The 25,798-nt window shown below is 41.3% G+C and overlaps 1 pseudogene; it reads right to left on the bottom strand.

Moving 5' to 3' along the window:
• Positions 1-4,802: 4,802 nt before the first annotated feature.
• LOC126459576 (5S ribosomal RNA) lies at positions 4,803-4,920 on the bottom strand (annotated as a pseudogene).
• Between the last annotated feature and the right edge of the window lie 20,878 nt (positions 4,921-25,798).

Here is a 25,798-nt window from a genome sequence, read left to right as displayed (position 1 = left end):
CCTGTGGTGCAACCTGCTGTACGATATGCATGTTGTACGGGTACCATTTGAGAATGGTTCGAAGCACCTTCCATACAGTGGACCATGTGATGTTCAACTGTCGCGACACAGCACACGCACTGCCTGACGATAGGAATTGCGCGCAGCGTTGTCTGCCATAGCAACAACGATTTCACCAACCACCTGTAGTGTAACCGGTGTCTGCCTCTTCCCGGAGCGACGCCCCGTTCTCCAGCTGATTCGAACTTTTTCTTCATTCTCAGCGCAGCAGATGGAGAAAGAGGACCCTTCCGTAATCCTTTCAGGCGGCGATATTCTTGAAGTGCAGCTGCAGCATTGCTGTTGTTTTGATTATTGAGCTTCGCCAGTAATGCCCTGCTCCTTTTGTCCAAGCTCATGCTGACACGTCAACAAGTGCACCGCGACTTTTCAGTGTGTGAGACAATGAATCACGATGACTGACCACGGAATCTGGTGGCCATAGTTGGAACTGGACGGTGGCGCTGTGACGCATGGAAATCATGCACCCCGTTCTCTGGACATTAATGCTACCAAGTTGGTAATTAACGTTAATTAATTTCCGTATTATAACGTGTTACATATGAAAAGTCTAATTATAATATGTAATGGAAGAGGATGTAGATGAAGTTGAAATGGGATATACGATAGTGCGTGAAGAGTTTGACAGCGCACTGAAAGACCTGAGTCGAAACAACGCCCCGGGAGCAGACAACATCCCATTAGAACTACTGACGGCCTTGGGAGAGCCAGTCCTGACGAAACTGGTGAGCAAGTTGTATGAGACAGGCGAAATACCCTCAGACTTCAAGAAGAATATAATAATTCCAATCCCAAAGAAAGCAGGTGTTAACAGATGTGAAAATTACCGAACTATCAGTTTAATAAGGCACAGCTGCAAAATACTAACGCGAATTCTTTACAGACGAATGGAGAAACTGATAGAAGCCGACCTCGGGGAAGATCAGTTTGGATTCCGTAGAAATGTTGGAACACGTGAGTCAATACTGATCCTACGACTTACCTTATAAAATCGATTAAGGAAAGGCAGACCTACGTTTCTAGCATTTGTAGGCTTAGAGAAATCTTTTGACAATGTTGATTGGAATACTCTCTTTCAAATTCTGAAGGTGTCAGGCGTAAAATACAGGGAGCGAAAGGCTATTTACAATTTGTATCGAAACCAAATGGTAGTTATAAGAGTTGAGGGGCATGAAAGGGAAGCAGTGGTTGGGAAAGGAGTGAGACAGGGTTGTAGCCTATCCCCGATGTTATTCAATCTGTATATTGGGCAAGCAATAAAGGAAACATAAGAAAAGTTCGGAGTAGGTATTAAAATCCATGGAGAAGAAATAAAAACTTTGAGGTTCGCCGATGACATTGTAATTCTGTCAGAGACAGCAAAGGACTTGGAAGAGCAGTTGAACGGAATGGATGGTGTCTTGAAAGGAGAGTGTAAGATGAACATCAACAAAAGCAAAACGAGGATAATGGAATGTAGTCGAATTAAGTCAGGTGACGCTGAGGTAATTAGATTAGGAAATGAGAGCTTAAAGTAGTAAAGGAGTTTTGCTATTTGGGGAGCAAAATAACTGATGATGGTCGAAGTAAAGAGGATATAAAATGTAGACTGGCAATGGCAAGGAAAGCGTTTCTGAAGAAGAAAAATTTGTTAACATCGAGTATAGATTTCAATGTCAGGAAGTAGTTTCTGAAAGTATTTGTATGGAGTGTAGCCATGTATGGAAGTGAAACGTCGACGATAAATAGTTTATACAAAAAGAGAATAGAAGCTTTCGAAATGTGGTGCTACAGAAAATGCTGAAGATTAGATGGGTAGATCACATAACTAATGAGGAGGTATTGAATAGAATTGGGGAGAAGAGGAGCTTGTGGCACAACTTGACTAGAAGAAGGGATCGGTTGGTAGGACATGTTCTGAGACATCGAGGCATCACCAATTTAGTATTGCAGCGTGGAGGTTAAAAATCGTAGAGGGAGACCAAGAGATGAATATACTACGCAGATTCAGAAGGATGTAGGTTGCAGTAGGTACTGGGAGATGAAGAAGCTTGCACAGGATAGAGTAGCATGGAGAGCTGCATCAAACCAGTCTCAGGACTGAAGACCACAACAAGAACAACAATTATAACCACCCGGTATTTTGACTAGGTAACAGACTGCGCGAATACTGATCACGACGGGAAATTCCTACTTACAGTCTGGAAGGAAGCCGCTAGTCGCTATAACTGTCGGCATGTATGCAGGTTAAACAATAAAATTTTATTCCGGCTGAACCTCTAGGTGTTGTGTTATGTTTTACCTGATTCGCTGCAATGGCCTCGGGTAAGTAGAGACGATAGTCCTCATGCTGCTGCAGAGAAAATTATTCCGGCAGCAAGCTTTTCAAAAAATGGCTCTGAGCACTATGCGACTTAACTGCTGAGGTCATCAGTCGCCTAGAACTTAGAACTAATTAAACCGAACTAACCTAAGGACAACACACACATCCATGCCCGAGGCAGGATTCGAACCTGCGACTGTAGCGGTCGCTCGGTTCCAGACTGCAGCGCCTAGAACCGCACGTCCACTCCGGCCGGCCGGCAAGCTTTTCCTCTGGCGACGTGGAGATGAGTTTGCCTCAGACTGCAGAGGGGAAATTTATTTTCGCAGCAGATTGGCAGGAAAGCATTAAGACAATGACATTAGATTTAGTTTCACTATACAGAAAAATTTCCTGTAACGTGCAAATGGTTTGATTACGCCTATCGGGATTTACTGGAAGTATCTATCAACGGATTAAGACTGTTACAGGAGTAGGTAGTAACAGTGGAAAACGACCAAATCGAGTGCGAACGCACTCACAATAAACTCGCATTCGGGAGGACCAGAGTTCAAATTTACTTCAGGTTACTCATATTTAAGTTTAAAATGATTTCCTTAATCACTCAGTTCTTTGGCCGCAATAGTATTCTTTTCCCATCCTTGTCCAGTTGAGGTAGAGTAATTAATGAAATGTTTACCTCAGTATGTGGTTGGAATTATAAAATATTCCTCTGATGGAAGATCATGTAGCGATGGCTAAATATCATCAAAAAGAAGTCTTTCTGAGGTAGCGATGGTAGCTGACTTAAGGTCACTGAAGTAGCTTTATCTCTGGCTTCAACAGGTAGTTTGAAAAAACTCACTTACCTAGGCTAAGTTACAGGCTTAAAAACTTCATAGAAATGTGTACCCGTTTTCATCTAATTGGTCGGTAGCGATAAGTTTCTTAATAAACTGAACTCTTTAAATGTCCTCCTGCGACTGGTAACACATTTTCTCAATGAGTAACACATTTGTACAAGAAATAAACGATTTTTATGACACCGTGTTGCATGATTCTTCTCCAAGTAACAAGAAACAATGAATAAAAAACTGTACGAAAGAATGTTGAAATTATCTCAATATTGTGTCTAAGTAAATCAAAACCAAATCCATTTTATAACTCGCTGTTGTTACATATGGCTTTATTGGAAAGTAATTCATAATACATGTAACATTCCACCACACATCAATATAAAGTTATTAATAATTTGATACATAATTACTTTGATAATAACAACAATGAACAGGAAACAAAAGTAACAGAAAAGCAACAAGGCAAAGTTTATGTTGGTCTAGTAAAATTTATAGGTGTATATAATAACTTAGAATAGTACATGTAATAATGACGTAAAGGTTGCAAAAAGTTAGAATATATAATTTCTGGTTTCCCAGTGTTAATTTCAGATGTTGGACTGCATCCGTACTTCTACATTCAAGCCTGAGCATAACCGTAGATAATCCGAATCCGTAACACCAATTTCGCAAATGGGGCCTTCATTTGTTCGAAATACTCCTATTCTGTTTAGACGTTGGGCTCGGCAGTCATGCGCTGTTGTTAATCGAAAGTAGCCCGTTGCTTGCTTCCTTGGTTTATTCCTGAACATCTCGCAGCAGTATTGTATGTCTTCCCAAAAATTCCCTTTTGGTTTCCTTGTCTTGTGAATTAGACTCTCAAGTGTCTCAGATGGAATGGCCTTTGTGATAGCTTGCACTGTGTACCTTTTTGGCCCGCCCGGATAGCCGAGCGCGTTAACGCACCGCTACCGAGATTGGGGGAGACGAGCACATGTTGCACAAACATTTTACATTCTCAGACTTGAACATGAGATTTACCCAAGACACAGACACAGTAGATGGGGCATACAATTTCCATTCAGGAGGAAGGGGGGAGGGGGCGGGGGAGAGTGGGCGTCAGGGAGGACATCCTCTGGCCACCGTATGCCACAAACATTGCCAAAACCCATACTGAAAACGGAAAAAGGCAAGGAAGCAGAAAAGCGCAGAAGAAGAAGAAGAAGTTCATTCTTTGCTCAATAGATAAGCAATCTTATTTCAGTCGAGTCCTACATGTGAACGTATCCACTGAAACACTGTTTCTTGAATTCTGTCCACTATATAGTCGAAGACGTTTCTTATTTCAGTTACAGTTGTTGGTTCTATGTAGTGGTTTCTTGCGATAGGTTGAATGGCTTCTCTAGAATCAACCAACACTAAAGCACTCCGTCTTCAGGCCACAAGTGGCCCAACGGGACCACTCGACCGCCGTGTCATACTGAGCTGAGGATGTGGATAGGAGGGCCGTATGGTCAGCACACCACTCTCCCAGTCGTTATGATGGTGTTCTTTGACCGGAGGCGCTACTATTCGGTCGAGTAGCTCCTCAATTGACATCATGAGGCTGAGTGCACCCCGAAAAATGGCAACAGCGCATGACGGCCTGGATGGTCACCCATCCAAGTGCTGGCGACACCCGACAGCGCTTAACTTCGGTGATCTGACGGGAACCGGTGTATCCACTGCGGCAAGGCCGTTGCCCAACCACTACTAAAGTTTTCGTAAATAAGTTGATTCTATATATAAGGCGGTAAACTGCTAGTTGGATTCATGTATTTCAGCGTGAAAATTCGTCATATGTTCCCGACAGGGTAATATTGAGAAAACAATTTTCAGCGCATCCTGGATCCAGCTGTATTACTAACCTGTGAAACGTCTGTATATATTTTAAGACATCTGGTTCCAGACGTTTCTCGTGCAGCATCTTTAAAAACATATCTGGAGTTTCCTTCTTAGTAATGTTCTCCATTGTCAGTAGGCTTTTTATGTCCAAGGGGTTGACAAGTCTTTTGGGATTCTCTGTAGCTGTATTTATATCTAGGCTGTTGAATATCTTTTTACATGCTTCTTTTGATGTTGTTTGTCTTTTTACAGAGCTCGGAGAGCACATTTCGATCCAATTTGCTTTCAGTGAAATTTTTATTTTGATGAATGTACTTGCGGCTAGCTTCTTGATTTATGTTGCGATGGAAGGGTTTTTTGTTCATAGCTGCATAACAACAGAAAGTGTAGTTCCAACTGTCCCAGTTATGAAGCAAAGTGCGTGATTCTGAATACTCTAAAATGTCTACCTGTTGCGGTGCTGTGGAAATAAAAATGTCACTTCCATATACAGATATATTTTAACTGAAGACATTAAAATAACTCGACAAGCACACACCGGAACAAAAAAATTATAATTCCAATTTGTTTGTCTCGGCGAAGGACATCCAACGATACCACACTCCACACTCGACGCCCCGCCTCCTGCGTAGGTGATGGTAGTGGGGAGGGAGGGCAACTTTGAAATCTTCAGTAGGAACCCTCGTTGTTTATGGCGTATTACGATTCCATGGAAAAATCTATAGACGTTTTGTCTGAAGAATTTTTTTCGTTTCGCCACAGATGGCGCCGTAATCAGAAAACTGGAAATGGGTATACAATACTAAAGCAAGGAGCCTTTTTTACAACTTAACATGATTGTCTGGAGTATGGAGTTTGTACTACCAGCTATAGTGAGCCGTCTCCCAGAGACCAGCAAGCAAAACATGTATCTCGCGCGTTCTTGAATCTGGAAGAGCGTCACAATAAAACATTTTTCCCATAGCGGCCTCTTTCGGTTTGTCGTTCTTCGTATGAACATTGAGATTTGAAAGTAGGCACTAACCTCCGGAGTGGCATAGTTAGGCACCAAAATTCGTTCTGTTTCGTAAGCCTACGAGTGATAAGACAGGGTGTTGCAGGAGTAATGCTCAATATACAGGGATAAGACAGGAACTATTATTCGAAGCAAAAAGTCTAGTAAACATCTACTCTAAAAAACGTATCTTAAGAGCTACGACCACTTCTTCATCTTCGACACTGTGAAGAAAGTCTCTTCTACAGCTAGCTCTTTGCTTTCCATATTTTGTGAGGAGGTAATACGGACCAAAAAAAAAAAAAAATGACCAGTAAAAATGATCTCTAAAATGATGGCCCTGAGAGTTGTTCAGTAGAAGAGATGTATTTCACAGTAGCGAAGACGAACAGTCTCAGGGAATGCGTGATGAAGACGTTGAGATATCGTGTTGGGAAGACGCGGATTTCCGGCAGAAAGCCCAATCTCTACGAAATGCCAGCGAATTGCCGGGAAAGTCTAAGACATTGCAAGTGCATTTAATTCTAATACATGAACTTTAGAGACCATGTTTACTGGATATATTTTTTGTTTTGGTCCATACTATCACCTCTTAAAATACGAAAGTAAAGAGAATGCAGTAGAAGAGATTTGTTACAGGGCATCGAAGATGAAAAAGTAAATATAGTTCTTCAGGTATGCGTTTTAAAGCCTATGTTTACTAGACTTTTTTGATTCGAATGAGCGAATGATAATTCTTGTCATTTCCCTGAATATAGACCATTGCTCCAGAAACACCCTTTATATGAGTACGATATAAAACTAATGCTCCTCTAAAATGTAAAATAATATCAAATAACACAACGGTAAAATAAACGTATACGAATAAATATACTGAAAAACCTAGGTGTACAAAAGAGTTGATGAAATAGTGTGTGCTCATTGATCATTTCGATATCAGCCTGCCTTCTTAATAGGAAGTAGAGGATTGAACTAACAGATTGTATCCCGTCATAACACAAAACAGAAGTTATTATTCTCAGAATTTGTCACAGGTTTGAAACTAACCTCGGAATGGGGGACATAGTATATGGTGTCCCACAAAGAAAGATACTGGGCCAACTCTTGTTCTTAACTTACATAAATGATATACTAATGACTTTAAATGATGCTTCAAAGACTGTAATAGTTGCTGATGACACCAGAGTATTAATGAAGGTTCCAAAACTAAACTAACCAAATACGGATCATATGATAGCTGGACAGTCCTTCAGTTGCTTCACAGGGAATAAATCCTACATTCTATGATTCACAGAGAATAATTTAAGTCTTAACCTCACAAAGAAGTAATCATGCGATTTCAGACAAGCAAAATAGTCTTGGTAGCGGCAGAAGTATATATTAATGGTCATATAATAAGTGAAACTATCTATTAAATTGCTTGGGGTGGGGCAGGGGGGCTCAGCTGGATAAGAAGTTGAAATGGAGTCAGCCTTAAATAAACTAATCAAGAGACTAAGTTCAACATGTTTTGGTTTTATTTTATTGACCTAAAGACAAGAGTGCTGATTTATTCTGCATATGTTCACTCCCTGTTGTCGTATGGAATTATCTCCTGGGGTAGTGCACCTAAAGTCAACACAGTGTTTATTGAAGAGAAGTGACCAGTGTTGTGTAAAGTTGTTACTTCAGTATCCAACAGTGATTCAGATTTCCCGCCCAGCCCAAGTATCAATACATAGGAAACCGCAGAGATACCTGCGTTTCGTGACGCAACTGCTGCTAGTTCCTCAGACATGCGACATGGGCCTGTCCACTCACACGAGAGTAAATACCGCAGTCCTATACTTATCCCCGAGACTCGCTATTTTATTGATACCTTCAATACATGCCATTGATTAGTAGACTGACTGACCTTATCTCTGTTCGCATTTCCGATTCGGACTGCTCCACGGACTGTTTGCGCTTACGACAACTTCTGCTACGCTATGGACTTCACTTCTGGCTCACTGTTCATTTTGTGTACTTCCATCATCATCATCCACAGGAACCGCCTGTTTGTTCTAGTGGTCTGTGCATCACTACCAGTGTGAGTGATGATAATATGTGTTCTACCAATGCTGAGAAGCGTATAAAGGATATCGTAACTGTATACCTTGTAGCAGCATTTTTAATTATCTTGGAATACTTGCACTCACTTCTAAATACATCAAATTCTTGTTGTTGGTAATAAAGAGCAGTTTCAGGTGAACTGTGATCTACACAGTCACAATACAAGTCACAATTATAATTTTCATGGAGACTTAGTTTCAGCGTGGTACGACTAATCTTAGAAAAGAGATTAAGGAAAGGCAAACCTACGTTTCTAGCATTTGTAGACTTAGAGAAAGCTTTTGACAATGTCGAGTGGAATACTCTCTTTCAAATTCTGAAGGTGGCAGGGGTAAAATACAGGGAGCGAAAGGCTACTTACAATTTGTACAGAAACCAGATGGCAGTTATGAGAGTCGAGGGCATGAAAGGGGAGCAGCGGTTGGGAAGGGAGTGAGACAGGGTTGTAGCCTGTCCCCGATGTTATTCAATCTGTATGTTGAGCAAGCAGTAAAGGAAACAAAAGAAAAATTCGGAGTAGGTATTAAAATCCATGAAGGTATGCAGATGACATTGTAATTCTGTCAGAGACAGCAAAGGACTTGGAAGAGCGGTTGAACGGAATGGACAGTGTCTTGACAGGAGGGTATAAGATGAACATCAACAAAAGCAAAACGAGGGTAATGGAATGTAGTCGAATTAAGTCGAGTGATGCTGAGGGAATTAGATTAGGAAATGAGACACTTAAAGTAGTAAAGGAGTTTTGCTATTTGGGGAGCAAAATAACTGATGATGGTCGAAGTAGAGAGGATATAAAACGTAGACTGGCAATGGCAAGGAAAGCGTTTCTGAAGAAGAGAAATTTGTTGACATCGAGTATAGATTTAAGTGTCAGGAAGTCGTTTTTAAAAGTATTTGTATGGAGTGTAGCCATGTATGGAAGTGAAACATGGACGATAAATAGTTTGGGCATGAAGAGAGTAGAAGCTTTCGAAATGTGGTGCTACAGAAGAATGCTGAAGATTAGATGGGTAGAGCTATTGAACAGAATTGCGGAGAAGTGCAGTTTGTGGCACAACGTGACAAGAAGAAGGGACCGGTTGGTAGGACATGTTCTGAGGAATCAAGGGATCACAAATTTAGCATTGGAGAGCAGCGTGGAGGGTAAAAATCGTAGAGGGAGATCAAGAGATGAATATGCTAAGCAGATTCAGAAGGATGTAGGTTGGAGTAAGTGCTGGGAGATGAAGAAGCTTGCATAGGATAGAGTTGCATGGAGAGCTGCATCAAACCAGTGTCAGGACTGAAGACCACAACAACAACAACAACAATATTACAAACATGTTCAGCAAGAGATACGGACTCCTAACCAGTACAAAAGAAAACTACAAGTATACTTCTTTAGACACTCTTTATACAAATTATCTGAATATTTAGATTCAAAGATTGAAAGTTCTGTTGGCTACATGGCTAGTAGCAGTGTTTGTTGTGAAGCTGGAAGACAAGTAATAATGTCTCACAAACAGGACTCAGTATTTAGTGTTTAGGTTTTCTTTGGAAAATATTTAGTTAGTTAATTACATGTACTGTAATAGTGACATATCGCTACGATATGGAACGAGTCAGTTTTATAGTTACAATACATATTCTCATTGGAAATTACATAAAATTGCTGACCAGTTATATGATTTACTTAGGTGTTTTCCATCATGGATATAGTGATTTGTATTAAACTATGTTCAATGTCTCACTCTTTAAAAAATTCTTTCTGTATTTCTCCTTCCAGATACGTCGCAGGCCATATCATGTCTCTTCTCATCTCTCAATAGTAGAAAGTGGCACATCACTAATGTGCGCTCCACCCAAAGTCAACAGCAACAAACTCAGTTGCTTTTTAACTCGCCTGACCGCTTTGTTCATCCAGAGTTAATTGTGCCACTGTAGAACCGTGTGTGTGATGCCGCTGCACCTAGCCTCTCCAGGCCGCTCATTGTATTACATCGTCTAATCTGGGCCAGGCTGTTAGCTGTTCCTGCCTAGTGAGTATCTAAACTATTTTCTATTACCTTGCCAAGGTTAGCACTAGGTTTTACAATACTTGCGGTGTCGTTTCCTGATACTAGTTTTTCCTGTAGACGTTGCCTTCATGCCTCTCACGTCAGCTACCTAACGCCAAGACCTTTCTTTTTCTGCTCACCCACTTCATAATGATTGATCCCTAACTTACAGGTTCGTATTCTGGCTACATCGCAGGACAAACATCGATGTGTTGTAACTTGCCAGAATTGTGTGAATACCTAACTTTCATTTGACATATGAATATTTCATTTTAGTTCAAAATAATATTTATGAGAAAGTGTGCTTTTCCGAGCATTTTTTGGCAAATGCAGCTTTGAAGAGTCACGGAAGCCAGATCATATTTACGCGAACAATTTACTATGCTCAGTTTGAAGATAGAGTCATTTTCTACGTACAAACGGATTTTCGTTTTTTTCCGATAAGTCGTTTTGTCGTAACAATGGCGGATACAGATTGTCGCAGGTCACCTAATAGTGATAACTATAGGTTGACAATTATTGAATTATATGAAAATAACGTAAATTAGTTTTAAAAAACTAACATGTAAACGTCACTACAGATATTCGCATTTTGGTTATGACATCTTCGATATGCTTGCCATCATTGACGATGATGTGGCGCAAACGAATAGCGAAATTTTGCATGACCCACTGAAGTGTCGGAATATCCATGCTGTCGATGACCCCCTGAATGGCTGTTTTCAGCTCAGAAATGATTTTGGCTTTATTCTTGTACACCTTGTCTTTAATATAGCCACACAAAAAGGAGTGGCACGTGTTCAGATCCAGAGAATATGGCGGCCAATCAAGGCCCATGCCAGTGGCCTCTGGGTACCCCAGAGCCAGAATGCGGTCTCCAAAGTGCTCATCCAGGATATTAAACACTGTCCTGCTTCGATGCGGTCGAGCTCTATCTTGCATGAGCCACATCTTGTCGGAATCAGGGTCACTTTGGATAATGGAGGTGAAGTCATTTTCCAAAACATTCACGTCCCGTTCGGTAGTCACCGTGCCACCAAGGAATATAAATAAAAAACGGCTCTGAGCACTATGGGACTTAACTTCTGAGGTCATCAGTCCCCTAGAACTTAGAACTACTTAAACCTAACTAACCTAAGGACATTACACACATCCATACCCGAGGCAGGATTCGAATCTGCGACCGTAGCGGTCGCGCGGTTCCAGACTGTAGCGCCTAGAACCGCTCGGCCACTCCTGCCGGCCAAGGAATATCGTACCGATTATTCCATGACTGGACATTGCACACCACACAGTCACCCGATAAGCGTGAAGAGACTTTTCGATCGCGAAATGCGGATTCTCAATTCCCAAAGCACGCCAATTTTGGTTATTGACGAACCCATCCAAATGAGAGTGGGCTTCATCGCTAAACCAAACAATACAGTGCATATTAATTCCCATCATGCTCCGCGCCTAATCGTGTAGTTTGAGTATTCTAACGCAAACTGTTCTGAAGTTATGATGATTTTGTTTCATATAGTTCAATCACACTGTATGAACAAGATGAAAAATTGAATGTCACTCATGTTGAAGCCTTTAACGACTGTTATGTTTTCATGCTCTTAAATCTACACTCCTGGAAATGGAAAAAGGAACACATTGACACCGGTGTGTCAGACCCACCATACTTGCTCCGGACACTGCGAGAGGGCTGTACAAGCAATGATCACACGCACGGCACAGCGGACACACCAGGAACCGCGGTGTTGGCCGTCGAATGGCGCTAGCTGCGCAGCATTTGTGGACCGCCGCCGTCAGTGTCAGCCAGTTTGCCGTGGCATACGGAGCTCCATCGCAGTCTTTAACACTGGTAGCATGCCGCGACAGCGTGGACGTGAACCGTATGTGCAGTTGACGGACTTTGAGCGAGGGCGTATAGTGGGCATGCGGGAGGCCGGGTGGACGTACCGCCGAATTGCTCAACACGTGGGGCGTGAGGTATCCACAGTACATCGATGTTGTCGCCAGTGGTCGGCGGAAGGTGCACGTGCCCGTCGACCTGGGACCGGACCGCAGCGACGCACGGATGCACGCCAAGACCGTAGGATCCTACGCAGTGCCGTAGGGGACCACACCGCCACTTCCCAGCAAATTAGGGACACTGTTGCTCCTGGGGTATCGGCGAGGACCATTCGCAACCGTCTCCATGAAGCTGGGCTACGGTCCCGCACACCGTTAGGCCGTCTTCCGCTCACGCCCCAACATCGTGCAGCCCGCCTCCAGTGGTGTCGCGACAGGCGTGAATGGAGGGACGAATGGAGACGTGTCGTCTTCAGCGATGAGAGTCGCTTCTGCCTTGGTGCCAATGATGGTCGTATGCGTGTTTGGCGCCGTGCAGGTGAGCGCCACAATCAGGACTGCATACGACCGAGGCACACAGGGCCAACACCCGGCATCATGGTGTGGGGAGCGATCTCCTACACTGGCCGTACACCACTGGTGATCGTCGAGGGGACACTGAATAGTGCACGGTACATCCAAACCGTCATCGAACCCATCGTTCTACCATTCCTAGACCGGCAAGGGAACTTGCTGTTCCATAGGACAATGCACGTCCGCATGTATCCCGTGCCACCCAACGCGATCTAGAAGGTGTAAGTCAACTACCCTGGCCAGCAAGATCTCCGGATCTGCCCCCATCGAGCATGTTTGGGACTGGATGAAGCGTCGTCTCACGCGGTCTGCACGTCCAGCACGAACGCTGGTCCAACTGAGGCGCCAGGTGGAAATGGCATGGCAAGCCGTTCCACAGGACGACATCCAGCATCTCTACGATCGTCTCCATGGGAGAATAACAGCCTGCATTGCTGCGAAAGGTGGATATACACTGTACTAGTGCCGACATTGTGCATGCTCTGTTGCCTGTGTCTATGTACCTGTGGTTCTGTCAGTGTGATCATGTGATGTATCTGACCCCAGGAATATGTCAATAAAGTTTCCCCTTCCTGGGACAATGAATTCACGGTGTTCTTATTTCAATTTCCAGGAGTGTATAAAAGGCGCTAATATCACGTGGCTAATTTTTTGCGTTTGCGTCTCTATGCACCATGTGCTCGAGGATGCTGTGTTGCCGGACCTCTAAACAGTTTTTCCATGTCATTGTTCATTGTTGCAGAGTTGATATCGTTCTCGTGATGTAATTAGTTGCCTTTAGAGTTACCAAATCACCCTGTTTATCCGATTCCATCCGGTTTTTAATGCTCTATCTCAGCCAACAGTACCAAATCTAAAAAAAAACAGTAAAAAAAGAGTTTTTGACTTTCATATCAAGTTGTTCTGTAGTGTCAAGTGTCATATGGCGGACTGGAATTGAAATTAAGCACAAATTTGTAGAGATAAAAGCAGATTTCCAACACTTCAGGCGATCGTCGACTTTCATGGCCCGGCGACTTGATCTTCAGCATCGCCCCTCTAGAGTAGCGCAACGAGCCGGCTGTGGTCGTGGTGTCGTCATTGATAGTAACTGTTGCGATTGTAGAGAACGTTTCGAATATGCGTAGAGATAACTGTAAATGTAAATTTATAGAAAATTACCTGAATGAATTACTATTTCAACAAGAAGGAAGAACTGTATACGAGCAGAATCCTTGATGTGCAGGTAAGTCTCGAATATAAATAAATATCATTATCTGCAAGAAAACAACGCTTGCATGGTCTGCAGCTCTGCGTCCATTCGTGACCGGCATCTTATATATTGATTTATTACTAGTCTCATTTTAAGTTAATTCACATCCAGGTGTTTCTTCCCTATATCACGTGGTGAGAGATCAAACATTATGGATCATGCTAATACCAAAAAACACAAAAAAGTAAAGAAGCACAAGGCACATTTCGAAGAATCGTTTGGTTCTTCTCACACCCACAGCGAAAGTGATCTGAAGATAGCGGCAACTGAGGCAGCATATGCATTTCTTTCTTACCGTAAATCAGTATCAGAGTTTTATTTCGACGGATTATGCGAACAAATTGGTTCGAAACGCTTTCGATAATTCCAAAATTGCTGGAAACTTTTCTTACGCTATAGTGAAATATGAAGCAATAGTCATCAATGTCTTAGTCACTGAGTGCCTAGATCAATTAACACTTCAACTGGAAGGAGTTAATTTTTCAAGCAACCATGAAGATATTAAATTTTTCCTGTTGTTAGTCAGTTCTTTCCTCTAACCATGGGGAACATGCAGGTTATACTTATTGAAACGTAAATTCTTCCAAATGAAATATCAGACACTGTAGGCAATTATGTAATGAAAGTGCTTCATAAAAACAATCTGTAACAAGAGTGTGCCGCATTTGGAGCTGATAATGCCAATGTGAACTACGGCGGACCAGAACGAACTGGTTGCAACAATGTATTCAGTAAATTAAAGAAACAATTAGCGGACAACATTTTAGGAAGTGGCTTTTCATACCCTATTATACATAATGCTGGTAGAACTGCTTCAGACATGCTGAAAATGGATGTGGAAGTTTTTGTCCAAAAAGTGCTCTCTCATTTTTCAATTGATCCTATGAGAGAAGAAAACTTGGTTGAATTTTGTAGGAACTGAGAGGATGACAATACTTTCTCATAGTAAGACAAGGTGGCTATCACTTATGGTTGTAATTGAAGGAATTTTGCAAATGTATGAGGCTCTTAAATGTTACTTCATGTATGAAAATAATTTTCCTCGTTAAAAATAGGCTTTTTATGGAAAATCCCCTAGCTGAAGAATACCTACATTTCTTAAATAGTGTCTCCAACTACCCGCACAAACAAATATTACGGACTGAATATGAAGAAAAATCTGTAGTGGAAGTACAGGGATCCTGACTCTAACCTCCCTGATTTCAAAGACCCAGGAAGAAATACCACAGTAGATACGACAATGAAAAATGCACCACAATGTAGAGCATCTCAAAGAATTTATTTATGTATCATCAATACACCTCTACATGTGAACCATTTGTAGCACGAAGAATATGGATTCTATATTCAATTTCTTGCCAAGTTATTTGTAACCATTTCCTCTGTTATTGTTGCAATTGCATTAGAGATATGATGTCGCAATGTAGGAATATTGTCCACTTTGGTCGCATACACGCGGTCCTTCACGAATCCGCACATGGAGAAATCAAGCGGCGTAATTTCGGATGAACGTGGGATGGCCAGGCAATGGGTCCTCCACGTGCGATCCAACTATTGGGAAATTGCCTGTCCAGGAACTTGACCAATGCAGTGGAGCTCTATCTTGTTGAAAAATGGTGTTGGGTTGAAAGTCTTGTGTCTGATGGTACACAAACTGCTCCAACATATCCAGATACACTGACCCATTCACTGTTTGCTCTGCAAAGAACAACAGTCCAATAAACCTGTTGTGCATTAGCCCACACCAGATATTTAGTTTAGGGATACCACGAACATGTTCAATGACAACCTGCGGATTTTGCGAACCCCAAATCCGAACATTATGCCTATTAACCCTTCCTGATAGATGAAAGGTTACCTCTTCTGAGAATAAATATCTTTCCAGGAAGCTAGCGTCCATATCAAGGAAGCTGGCATCCATATCAATACACTGCAGCATATCCGCAGCAAATTGTGGTCAGCGTGGTTTGTCGTTCGGCGTCAGATATTGCAGAATTTTCACTTTGTAAGCATACATATAAGGTCGCTGATGAACTACACGATGCAATGTTGACCGAAGCACATCAATTTGCCTAGATGCTAGACGAATTGACTTACGGGGTCTTCTGAGAAACGTTCGTCTGATGTCCTCCCCTGTCTCTTCTGAAACTCAGTAATGTGCACCACCAGAATGTTTCAGAACACTTCCTATAGCCAGAAACATCCTATACCATTCCTTAATTGTTTTCACATAAGATGGATCACATTCATACACACGACGATAATTGTTTTGCACAGTAATCACCGATTTTGTTTCTGCAAACTACACTACTGCTTACACGCACTGCTATGGAGTCGCCATTTTCACTTTATGCGAACATGCTGCACTCTGGCGACGATACTTGGCACTTCTGTCACAAGAATATACATTCTTTGAGATGCTCTACAATGTGGTGCACTTTTCATTGTCGTATCTACTGTGGTTTTTCTCTCCTGGGTCCTTGAAATCAGGGAGGTTTGAGTGGGACACCCTTTATATTCTATCGTGGGTGATACTAAGTCAAGTCTGCAAGAAAGGCCAAGAAATAACTTCGTTTCCCTAAAAGTAAGAGAAGTTATCACTAAATGTGAGAATGACGAGCTTGTTACTGTGTTTGGAAATGATCTGAATACGTTTTAGTCTGTTTGTAGAGATTATATTAGCAAATGGATGAGGCAGTATGATGAATTAACTGTCACTAGTTGGATAACTAGTAGCAAAGAAATGGAAATGATCGTATGGCATTGTTGGTCGGGATGCCCCATTCAGGGAGTTCGGCTACCGTATTGCAAAGTCCTTTTTAGGTGACGCCACATCGACGACCTGCGCGTCAATGATGATGAAAGACACACAACACCCAGTCCTCTGCCAGGAATCGAACCCATGGCTGCTGTGTGGTAAGCAGTCACGCTACCGCTACGCTACGGAGGTGGAACTTTTTGGGATAAATCGCGTTAGGACGTTCCTAATTGAAAAGGTCAAATCGGAAACCCGATCAACATTTTTACAGAAAACGGTATTTGATAGGTGGTGTGATTTCATGAACAGTCATTGTGGATATGAATATTCAGAACTTTTGAACATCGTGCAATATATTTTTGGAATCGCTGCCTACAGTGCAACTGAGGAAAAGATATCTTTCTTATTAAATATACGAGGGTGTGGTGAAAAGTAGCGCCTCTGAATTTTTTGTGAAAAAACTGAAAGCTGTTTAAATAAACCAACGTTATTAGCATTCTGCATCTTTATTCTTCATGTCTACATACACTGGTGTACAAATTTTCACTTTTTATTTTTTGCATAAACAAAAGTAGCTGTGCTTTATAGATTTAGAAGCTCTGAATAAAAACATCAAGGTTAAAATTGTCTGCTAGCCTAAGGTTACAAGTAAATAAGATGTTGACATTTCACAGCCACATTCGTGGGAAATTGTAAGAGCTACATGGAAAGGCATTGTGACAAGGATTCCTCAGCCATAAGAAGGTCAAGAGCACACTTGCAGTACAATTTGGCAACGCTGCTTCACACCTTGGCTCATGTGCGTACCAACCAGTCACGTAAGCATTGTTGAATGTAGAAACTAGACGCGATTTAAATTGTCATTTGTCACGGCTATGTGCTCTAGTGCTGCGATAGTTTACATGTTACTGGCACGAATATCATGGTGGTTGAGAGCTGAAGTGCTGAAACTGAAGAACTGTGCTATTTAGCATGTGTACTCTTTCACAAACGTGCCTCCCCCTGCAGTAACAAACCCAATAACATTTGTTACATTTGTGCCGTTGTTATTTGTCGTTCAAGAAGACGACCATTGACTAAAAATGTGAAACAATCGTACACCTTATATTTTGCGTGTCGAGTTGGAGACCATGATAAATTGTGGGATCCTCTGTGTGTTGGACCTTGCGTCCATCTACACTGAATGCTTGGACACATGATAAAAACGTCTCCCTGAAGTCTGGTGTACCTGGTATTTGATCATGCATCAGATGCTATTTTTGTTTGGTACCTCCCTTCAGGAAAGAAGTCAATACCAAGAGAAGAAGAATATTCAATACCCTGACATCTCAGCTGACATTTTCCCTGTGGTTCATGGAGAAGGATTGCCAGTTTCCGTTTCCGCATGTGTACCACCATCAAGCAGTGATAGCGATGATACTGAGCCAACAAGTACAGCTGAAAAACTGCAATCACGTGAGAGCGACAATGACCTACATTTACACCAACATCATCATCTGGAGAACCACACTAAATCACACAGTGTGAATTCAGTGATCTTGTTAGGGATTTAAAAGCAGAACTCTTGGCGCCACAACTTCAGCCATAGAATCTCCTTACTGACAACAGTAGGTGTATGTGTGTTTAGGAGGGTCAGAAAAAAGTTGCATCATTTAACTGCTGAAGGCGACATCACATTTCGCAGTAAGACTAACAGTTTTTTGGAAGACCTGAACGTTACATATAGACCAGACGAGTGAAGAATTTTATAGATGTCTCAAAAACAAGCCTGAAGACAGTATTTTTACACAGAAGTAATGAAAGGCCACCCATCCCTGTTGCACATGCTTTCTTAGCTACTGAGAATTATACCATGTTGAAATCGTTTATAAATTATGTTAATTGCAATAAGGATGAGTGGCCGGTATGTACAGATTTCAAAGTCTTTGTGATACTGTTGGGTTTGCAAGTGGTTTACGTTAAATACTGCTGATACCGGTGTGGGTGGGACAGTCACACAAGAGAAAAACACTACAGGCAGAGCGAATCGACTCCACGAACAGCTCTCTTGATCGGTCAAAAAAATACTGCCACAGAACCTCTAGTGAACCAGAAAAAAATTGTTCCCCCTTCATTACACATTAAACTGGGAGTCATGCCTATATACATTAAGGCTGTGACCAGGATTGAAGAACCCCTTTAGTATCTGTGTATGAAGTTTCCACGACTCAGCACGGAGAAGATCACAAAGTGGATATTCATTGGTCTATAGACATGCCAGCTGTTGAGGTACACACACTTAGATTCCACTCGACTCCTGATCAGCTGCATGTGTGCGTTGTTTTCTTAAAGTGACAACGTTGTTCTTGGGAAACAGGAGAGCTGAAAATTTACAGGGACCTTATAGACGAATTCATTCATGTTTATAGGATCATTAGCTGCAACATGACACTGAAGATGCACTTCCTTTACTCTCACCTCGATGGGCTCCCATAGAACATGAAGCAGGTCTATTGGGAGATTGTTATTTGCATTTCTGGAATTTGGATGTCTCACAAGCTAATCAACAATTTTGAGTTACTTATTAGTCACGCGCAGTCTTTGGTCAGAGTCATAGAGTAAATATCTCTGGAGTGAGCATTCACATGCGCAGAACAGATTTTGTGTTGTCAGCATACATTGCCGGCCTGATCACGTGTTCTTGGGACGTCATGTGTTTGTCCGTATAGCGCCCTGCATATTTAGAATGTCACTACATCCCTAGTACAGACGGATTCTTTTCGAACGTGTCGTGGATTATTTATATATGTTGCGCAGACATTTTAACAGTATCCATTTGATACCGGGAACAAATCAGCTACGTAACTTTTAAGGGCAAGTGATATTACATCCTGCTTCTTTGCGATAGGCGACACAGTTCAGATGCACTCGATTTTTGGTAGTTTTCGGTATGATACGGCACTTTATAGTATTACAGAGCCTGACGTACATTTTTGCAGTGATAGTCTTGCAAAATGACTTAACAATACGCTAGTACTTTTGGAAGTGTCCGAAAAACACCGAATCTCCCACACATTAGCGATTATATCCCTGCTAATTCGTCCTTTTTTCTTCTATTTCTGCGTATTTATTTTCTCGATTTTGCGACCTAAAGCACAGTTTTTCTTACTGGTGTCACTTTGAAGTAATTATTTAACGCACTTTACGTACTTGCTCCCAGTTTATTAAATAAATAGTAGACTGCGTAATCTATATACATAATCGACAAGTCACTGACAAATGCATGAAGGATAGTATTTACTGAAACAACTAACCACTCCCTTTCCTGTTCCACTAGCAAATTTACGTGAGGAAGCGATTGTTTGTAAGCTTTTGTACGAGCCGTAATATCTATTATACATGTATTATAAGTATAGTCATAAAAGCGTAGAAAAATAGGTCTACAGAATCAAGCCTTAAATATAATGCGTCTTGAAATTTTTAATAATTTGATAATAATTTGATAATAATTTGATAACTATAATTAGAGCTATATGGTATGTATCCATGAAAAGTTACTATCCCTCCTTTCACATATTTTTCTTTGCATCCGTAGCAACAACAGTAATTCACCATCGCTATTACACTATCAACAAACGATGAAACACAACAAAAACTCTTGATATTATAAACTTCAAACGCTGCAGAAAGCACACACGCACAGCGAAGTCCCGAAAACACGTGACAATTTTGGTTTAATGTTGACAACATGCGCAGAACGCAATGTTCACTCCAGAGATATTTACTCTATGGTCAGAGTAGCTGTGTCGCTGGAAGATGTGCTTGTTTTGGCAGCGAGGAGCGCGGGAGTTCTGTCGTTAGAGGAACAGCGAGGCAGACGCCGAGCGGAGGACTGCTGGCAATGTAGACGGTAAGTTAAGTGCATCTGTGTTTAGTTAAAAGATTTGTGTTTAAATACTGTGAAACAGAGGAGAAAGATTCGATTAGTATTTTAGAATGAAATGAGATAAGAAAAACAGATGAAGAGGACTGAAGGTAATGTTTTTTATTTAGTTGCAATGCAGTTGCACGTTGTTTGAAACCATTACTGAATGAGATATCCATATCAGGAACTTTCCATTTTTCATTACAGATTGAGTAATTTTCACTGTGAGGTATTTTTCACGTTTATGAATTTTTTGTCTAACATCTGCGAGAGTAATGTTTTCATATCAGTGTTTCCCTTAGTCAATGTTAATGAGTGTTGTAATATGAATTTACTGTAATTATATACCACATAATTTAAAAACAGTTCTTTAACGAAATATTTCACTTAAGAGCATTATTCACATCCCCGATACAAGTCATTTTTATTTAAAGAGTGTCGTATCATAGATGTGTGTAAAGTACTTTACTTGTTGTCTATAGCACTGCACTAAGCTCTCAGCTGTAGTTAGAAATTTGCAGCTGGCGCACAGAGAGCAGCAAGCACCATATTTCCAAGCAATTACATTACGAAATAAGATATTTTCATTTCAGAATCAGTTTGCTACGAAAATTATCAATACTCAGGGACCACTTAATGAACAGCATTATTGGGCAGATCATTAACGCACAAGGACCACTTAGTTTAATTAAAGAGAGTAATACACCGAAGCGCCAAAGAATCTGGTGTAGGCATGCGTATTCAAATACAGAGATATGTAAACAAGCAGAATACGGCGCTGCGGTCAGCAACGCCTATACTGTAAAAGATGACTAGAGTCTGGTGCAGTTGTTAGATCGGTTGCTGCTGCTACAATGGCAGGTTATCAAGATTTAAGTTTTAACGTAGTGCCATAGTCGGCGCACGAGCGGTGGGTCACAGCATCTCCGAGGTAGCGATGAAGTGGGTTCAAAAATGGTTCAAATGGCTCTGAGCACTACGCGACTTAACTTCTGAGATCATCAGTCGCCTAGAACTTAAAACTAATTAAACCTAACTAACCTAAGGACATCTCACACATCCATGCCCGAGGCAGGATTCGAACATGCGACAGTAGCTGTCGCTCGGCTCCAGACTGTAGCGCCTAGAACCGCACGGCCACTCCGGCCGGCGATGAAGTGGGGCGTAGATTGCTGCAGATTTCAATGCTGGGCCATCAACAAGTGTCAGCGTGCGAATCATTCAACGACAAATCATTGATACGGGCTACCGGAGCCGAAGGCCCACTCGTGTACCCTTGATGACTACACGAGACAAAGATTTTCGCCTCGCCTGGGCCCGTCAATACCGGCATTGAACTGTTGATGACTGGAAACATGTCACCTGGTCGAACGACTCTCGTTTAAAATTGTATCGAGCGGATTGGACGTGTACGGGTATGGAGACAGCCTCATAAATCCATGGACCCTGCATATCAGCAGGGGACTGGTTACGGCTGGTGGAGGCTCTGTAATGGTGTGGGGCGTGTTCAGTTGCAGTGATATGGACCGATGATACGTCTAAATTCAACTCTGACAGGTGACACTTATGTAAGCATACTGTCTGATCACCTGCATCCATTCGTGTCCATTGTGCATTCCGTCGGACTTGGGTAATTCCAGGAGGATAATACGACACCCCACGCGTCCAGAACTGCTACGGAGAGGCTCCAGGAACACTCTCCTGAGTTTCAACACTGCCGCTGGCCGCCGAACTCCCTAGACATGAACATTGTTCAGTATATCTGGGATGCCTTGCAACGCACTGTTCAGAAGAGATCTCCACCCCTTCGTAATCTTACTGATTTACGGAAAGCCCTGCACGATTCATGGTGTCGATTCCCTCCAGCACTGCCACAGACATTAATCGAGTCCACGCCACGTCGTGTCGCGGCACTTCTGCGTGCTCGCAGGGGCCATACACGTTATTAGGCTGGTATGCCATTTTCTAGGGCTCTTCAGTGTAATAAAGGTCAAGATTTAATCAGTTTGCACATTTTTAGAAAGTTTATAAAACAGGGTCAAACTCATGTATTCTCGTAAGCAGATATTTTTGGTTTCTCTCGCAGTTATAAATCCACAAGTTACCCAAAGCTAAATAACAGCAAAGTTGCAACCAAACCAACCAAGCCAGTACGAGTTCAAAATCAAACGAAAATGAATTTTTAACGAAACTCTCAAATTTCGGTGCGATCAGTGATAAGCACAGCGAGTGATTCCACAAGGCATTTCTCTAATGGAACAATGGTACACAGGACAGTGGACTATAGCCATGTTGGTTGATTTCTGCTGGATGCTCCGGTCACCAACTACAACAGGATAGAAAAGGAACGACGCGAATAAACTTGGCAAATTCAGTTAATGTATACAGGGTGTTACAAAAACGTACGGCCAAACTTTCAGGAAACATTCCTCACACACAACGAAAGAAAATATGTGATGTGGATATTATAACGACTCCCTTTTCTTACTAGGCTAATTACTGTTTAGCTCTACAGGGCCATTATACTGAAATGTTCCCCCACACCACCTAGTATTGTCTTTCTATTTGTGTGAGTAACTGTATGTTCACTGTTGTGGGTAAATACATACAGCGTACACAGGGCGGTGTGTGAAACTGATGGCGATTACACGCTTCCGCTGTTGTAGAAATCTGCTCCAGATGCTGCAGATACCGTGTTGAGCTGAAAGTGGTAACCAAAATACGGAGAAATATTCTTCGGGGCTCTGTTGCATAGCAATCAGATTGCTTTCAGTTCTGAGAAATGTCCAGTTACTATTGTGGATTTGAATGATCCATGAAGTGACTTCTTTTCCGAAGAAAACATCGAACTATTTCACTAGAACTGAACGCTCCCGTCGGAACTGTTCTCAACTGGTGTTTATTAGTAAATCACAATAGCAGTACATCGCTGGGTGTATAATAAGACGTGCCTTCTTGAAATGAACAATATTTTATTGTTCTATTAACTGATTTCCTTCCAAATGCACTTATATTTTACAATGTGAATCAAAAACTCGCAATGGCGTCGATTTTTTACATCACAATAATGGCTCTCCTCCCCTCAAAAATTACTCTTAACAAGAACAAAAGAACTCCATATCCTAAGAATAATTATGTGAGCGCTGACCGCCACAGAGTAATAAACAATATCTTTGTCTCTCTCTCGCACTGTCACAGCAAGTTACGCTGCATGATATGCCCCTCTTGTGGACGAACGTTTTTGGGCAAAAACAAACACGAGCGTTCATACAACACTATATCGGTGATTGTTTATGACGCTGTATTTATGTCCACTAGAGTATTAATGTCCACTGTATTTCTTATGATATTTTGGTATTAGTGAATGACTATCTAAATGTAAATTATTGATTTGGGTGCATATACTGCTGACAAAGCCGGTGCTGAATTCCTGATGCAGCATATATGCATAGCTTGCATGCTTGCTTTTATTCATTTGTCGAGGATGGCATGAGATGTGATCAGAAACCTTTTTCATCATCACTCAAAGCTTCTGTCACTCGCCTTGGGATGTCTCAAACGGATAATCTAGCCATTCGGCCAAGCCCCACAAAGGAAAACCAAGGAAAACCTCGGGGTAGATTTACCATCCTCGTATTTCTCATTTGCAAAGAAAATTAATTGAATTACAATGGAAAATAAAAAAAATATTTACAATATGGATTTTTTTTAAATTAATTTAAACACTGTTCACAAAAGAAACACAACACTGTTAATCTTCTGTGTCTTGAGGTGAACCGTCGACGCGTTGGTTTACGTCCATCTACGATTCCCTTCTATCTGTCATCTCCTGGTAACTGATGGAATTCTATTCCCATTTCACCGTCTCCTCGTGGGTATTATGGTTTTCCGCATATGGTTAACATGAAAATAAGAGTCAGTGTAAGTTCCGTGGAAAAGGTATTTGATCTATGCTGAGCTGAAATAGAATCTAATCTAAAGTTATTTCTAATTGTCTGTCCTGAATTCGAAATATTCGGAAGTCGTAAGGTGTTCTTCATTTCTATCAACAACCCTATAATGCACTATACACAAATCCAACTGGTGCTGCCGTGTCAACTTATGCTCGTCATCTTTCAGATGGACTTTTACACTTGTTGATGTGCTTATAACTGAAAGGCATTTGCTCAGTTGGTAACTTCGCGAGTAACAATTGACATAACATAATTTACATACACAGGTATGTTACAACAATAGTACAATTATAAAGACAATGTTCATCACAAAAGATTGAAACAAAGTAATAGGCGTCCTTTTTAAAACTGAGAACGGGTTACCCCTTCCGAACAGCATGACTTCAGCTCAGCAAATAAAAAAAAAGCAAATACAAACATACACTGACATTGTTAAATTGACATAAGAAAAAATATCTTGCCATAGACCAGATTCATTTGAGTCACTAACCCATGGTCATTATGCATTGTGAAACCTGATTGAAATTACTATCTACTAAATAAAAAAATTTTAAAAGAAATCATTCATACTATAGCTAAATTCTCTGCATACTGAAAAGAAAACTTATCCTTACAGTGGAAAACCTATACATAATGTCTGCATATCTCTCGTACAGTATGCCTGAAAAGAAAAACTAACTACTAAATTGCAAAAAAAAAAGAAACTATCCTAAGTATGATTCATAGGTTTAATTAAAATTCTCTAATCAATATTATTTGATAAGAATAGTATTTTCAATCTTCAGAATCTTCAGTCATCATGAAATTGCTTTAGCAAGTGATGAGGATACATTCCTTTCACCTTTCCATTCTTCACATCCTTCAAAACATAAGTTCCTGGATGGGGTATTTTGGTAATCACAAATGGTCCTTGATACAATAATTGCCATTTTGTGTTCTTCCTCTGTATAAGTGAAGCCTTAAGATTAGTTTTTACTAAAACTTGGTCTTTCACTTTATATGTTTTTATTTTTCCAAGTCGATTGTCAAAATATATTTTCCTTTTCCTTGCCTTGTCCATTATATTGAGTAAGGATTGTCGTACTTTATTTTGTAGGTCTATTTTGTTAATAGCTACTTTAGGAATTGGTCGAATCCAGTCATTCTGTTCCTGTTTTCCAAACATCAGTTCGTATGGGGTGTATTCTGTCGTAGTATGTGGCATATTGTTTACAATTTCCTGAAAATCGTGAAGATAATCGATCCATTTGGGTTGCTGGTTGTGGCAATATGTTCTCATGAACCGGTTTAATTCACGAAAAATTCGTTCCACGGGATTCGCCGAAGGGTGGTAC

This window comes from Schistocerca serialis, chromosome 2 (assembly GCF_023864345.2).
Source record: "Schistocerca serialis cubense isolate TAMUIC-IGC-003099 chromosome 2, iqSchSeri2.2, whole genome shotgun sequence".
In the NCBI taxonomy this organism is placed as follows: domain Eukaryota; kingdom Metazoa; phylum Arthropoda; class Insecta; order Orthoptera; family Acrididae; genus Schistocerca; species Schistocerca serialis.
This window is presented reverse-complemented; position numbering and strand designations above follow the sequence as displayed.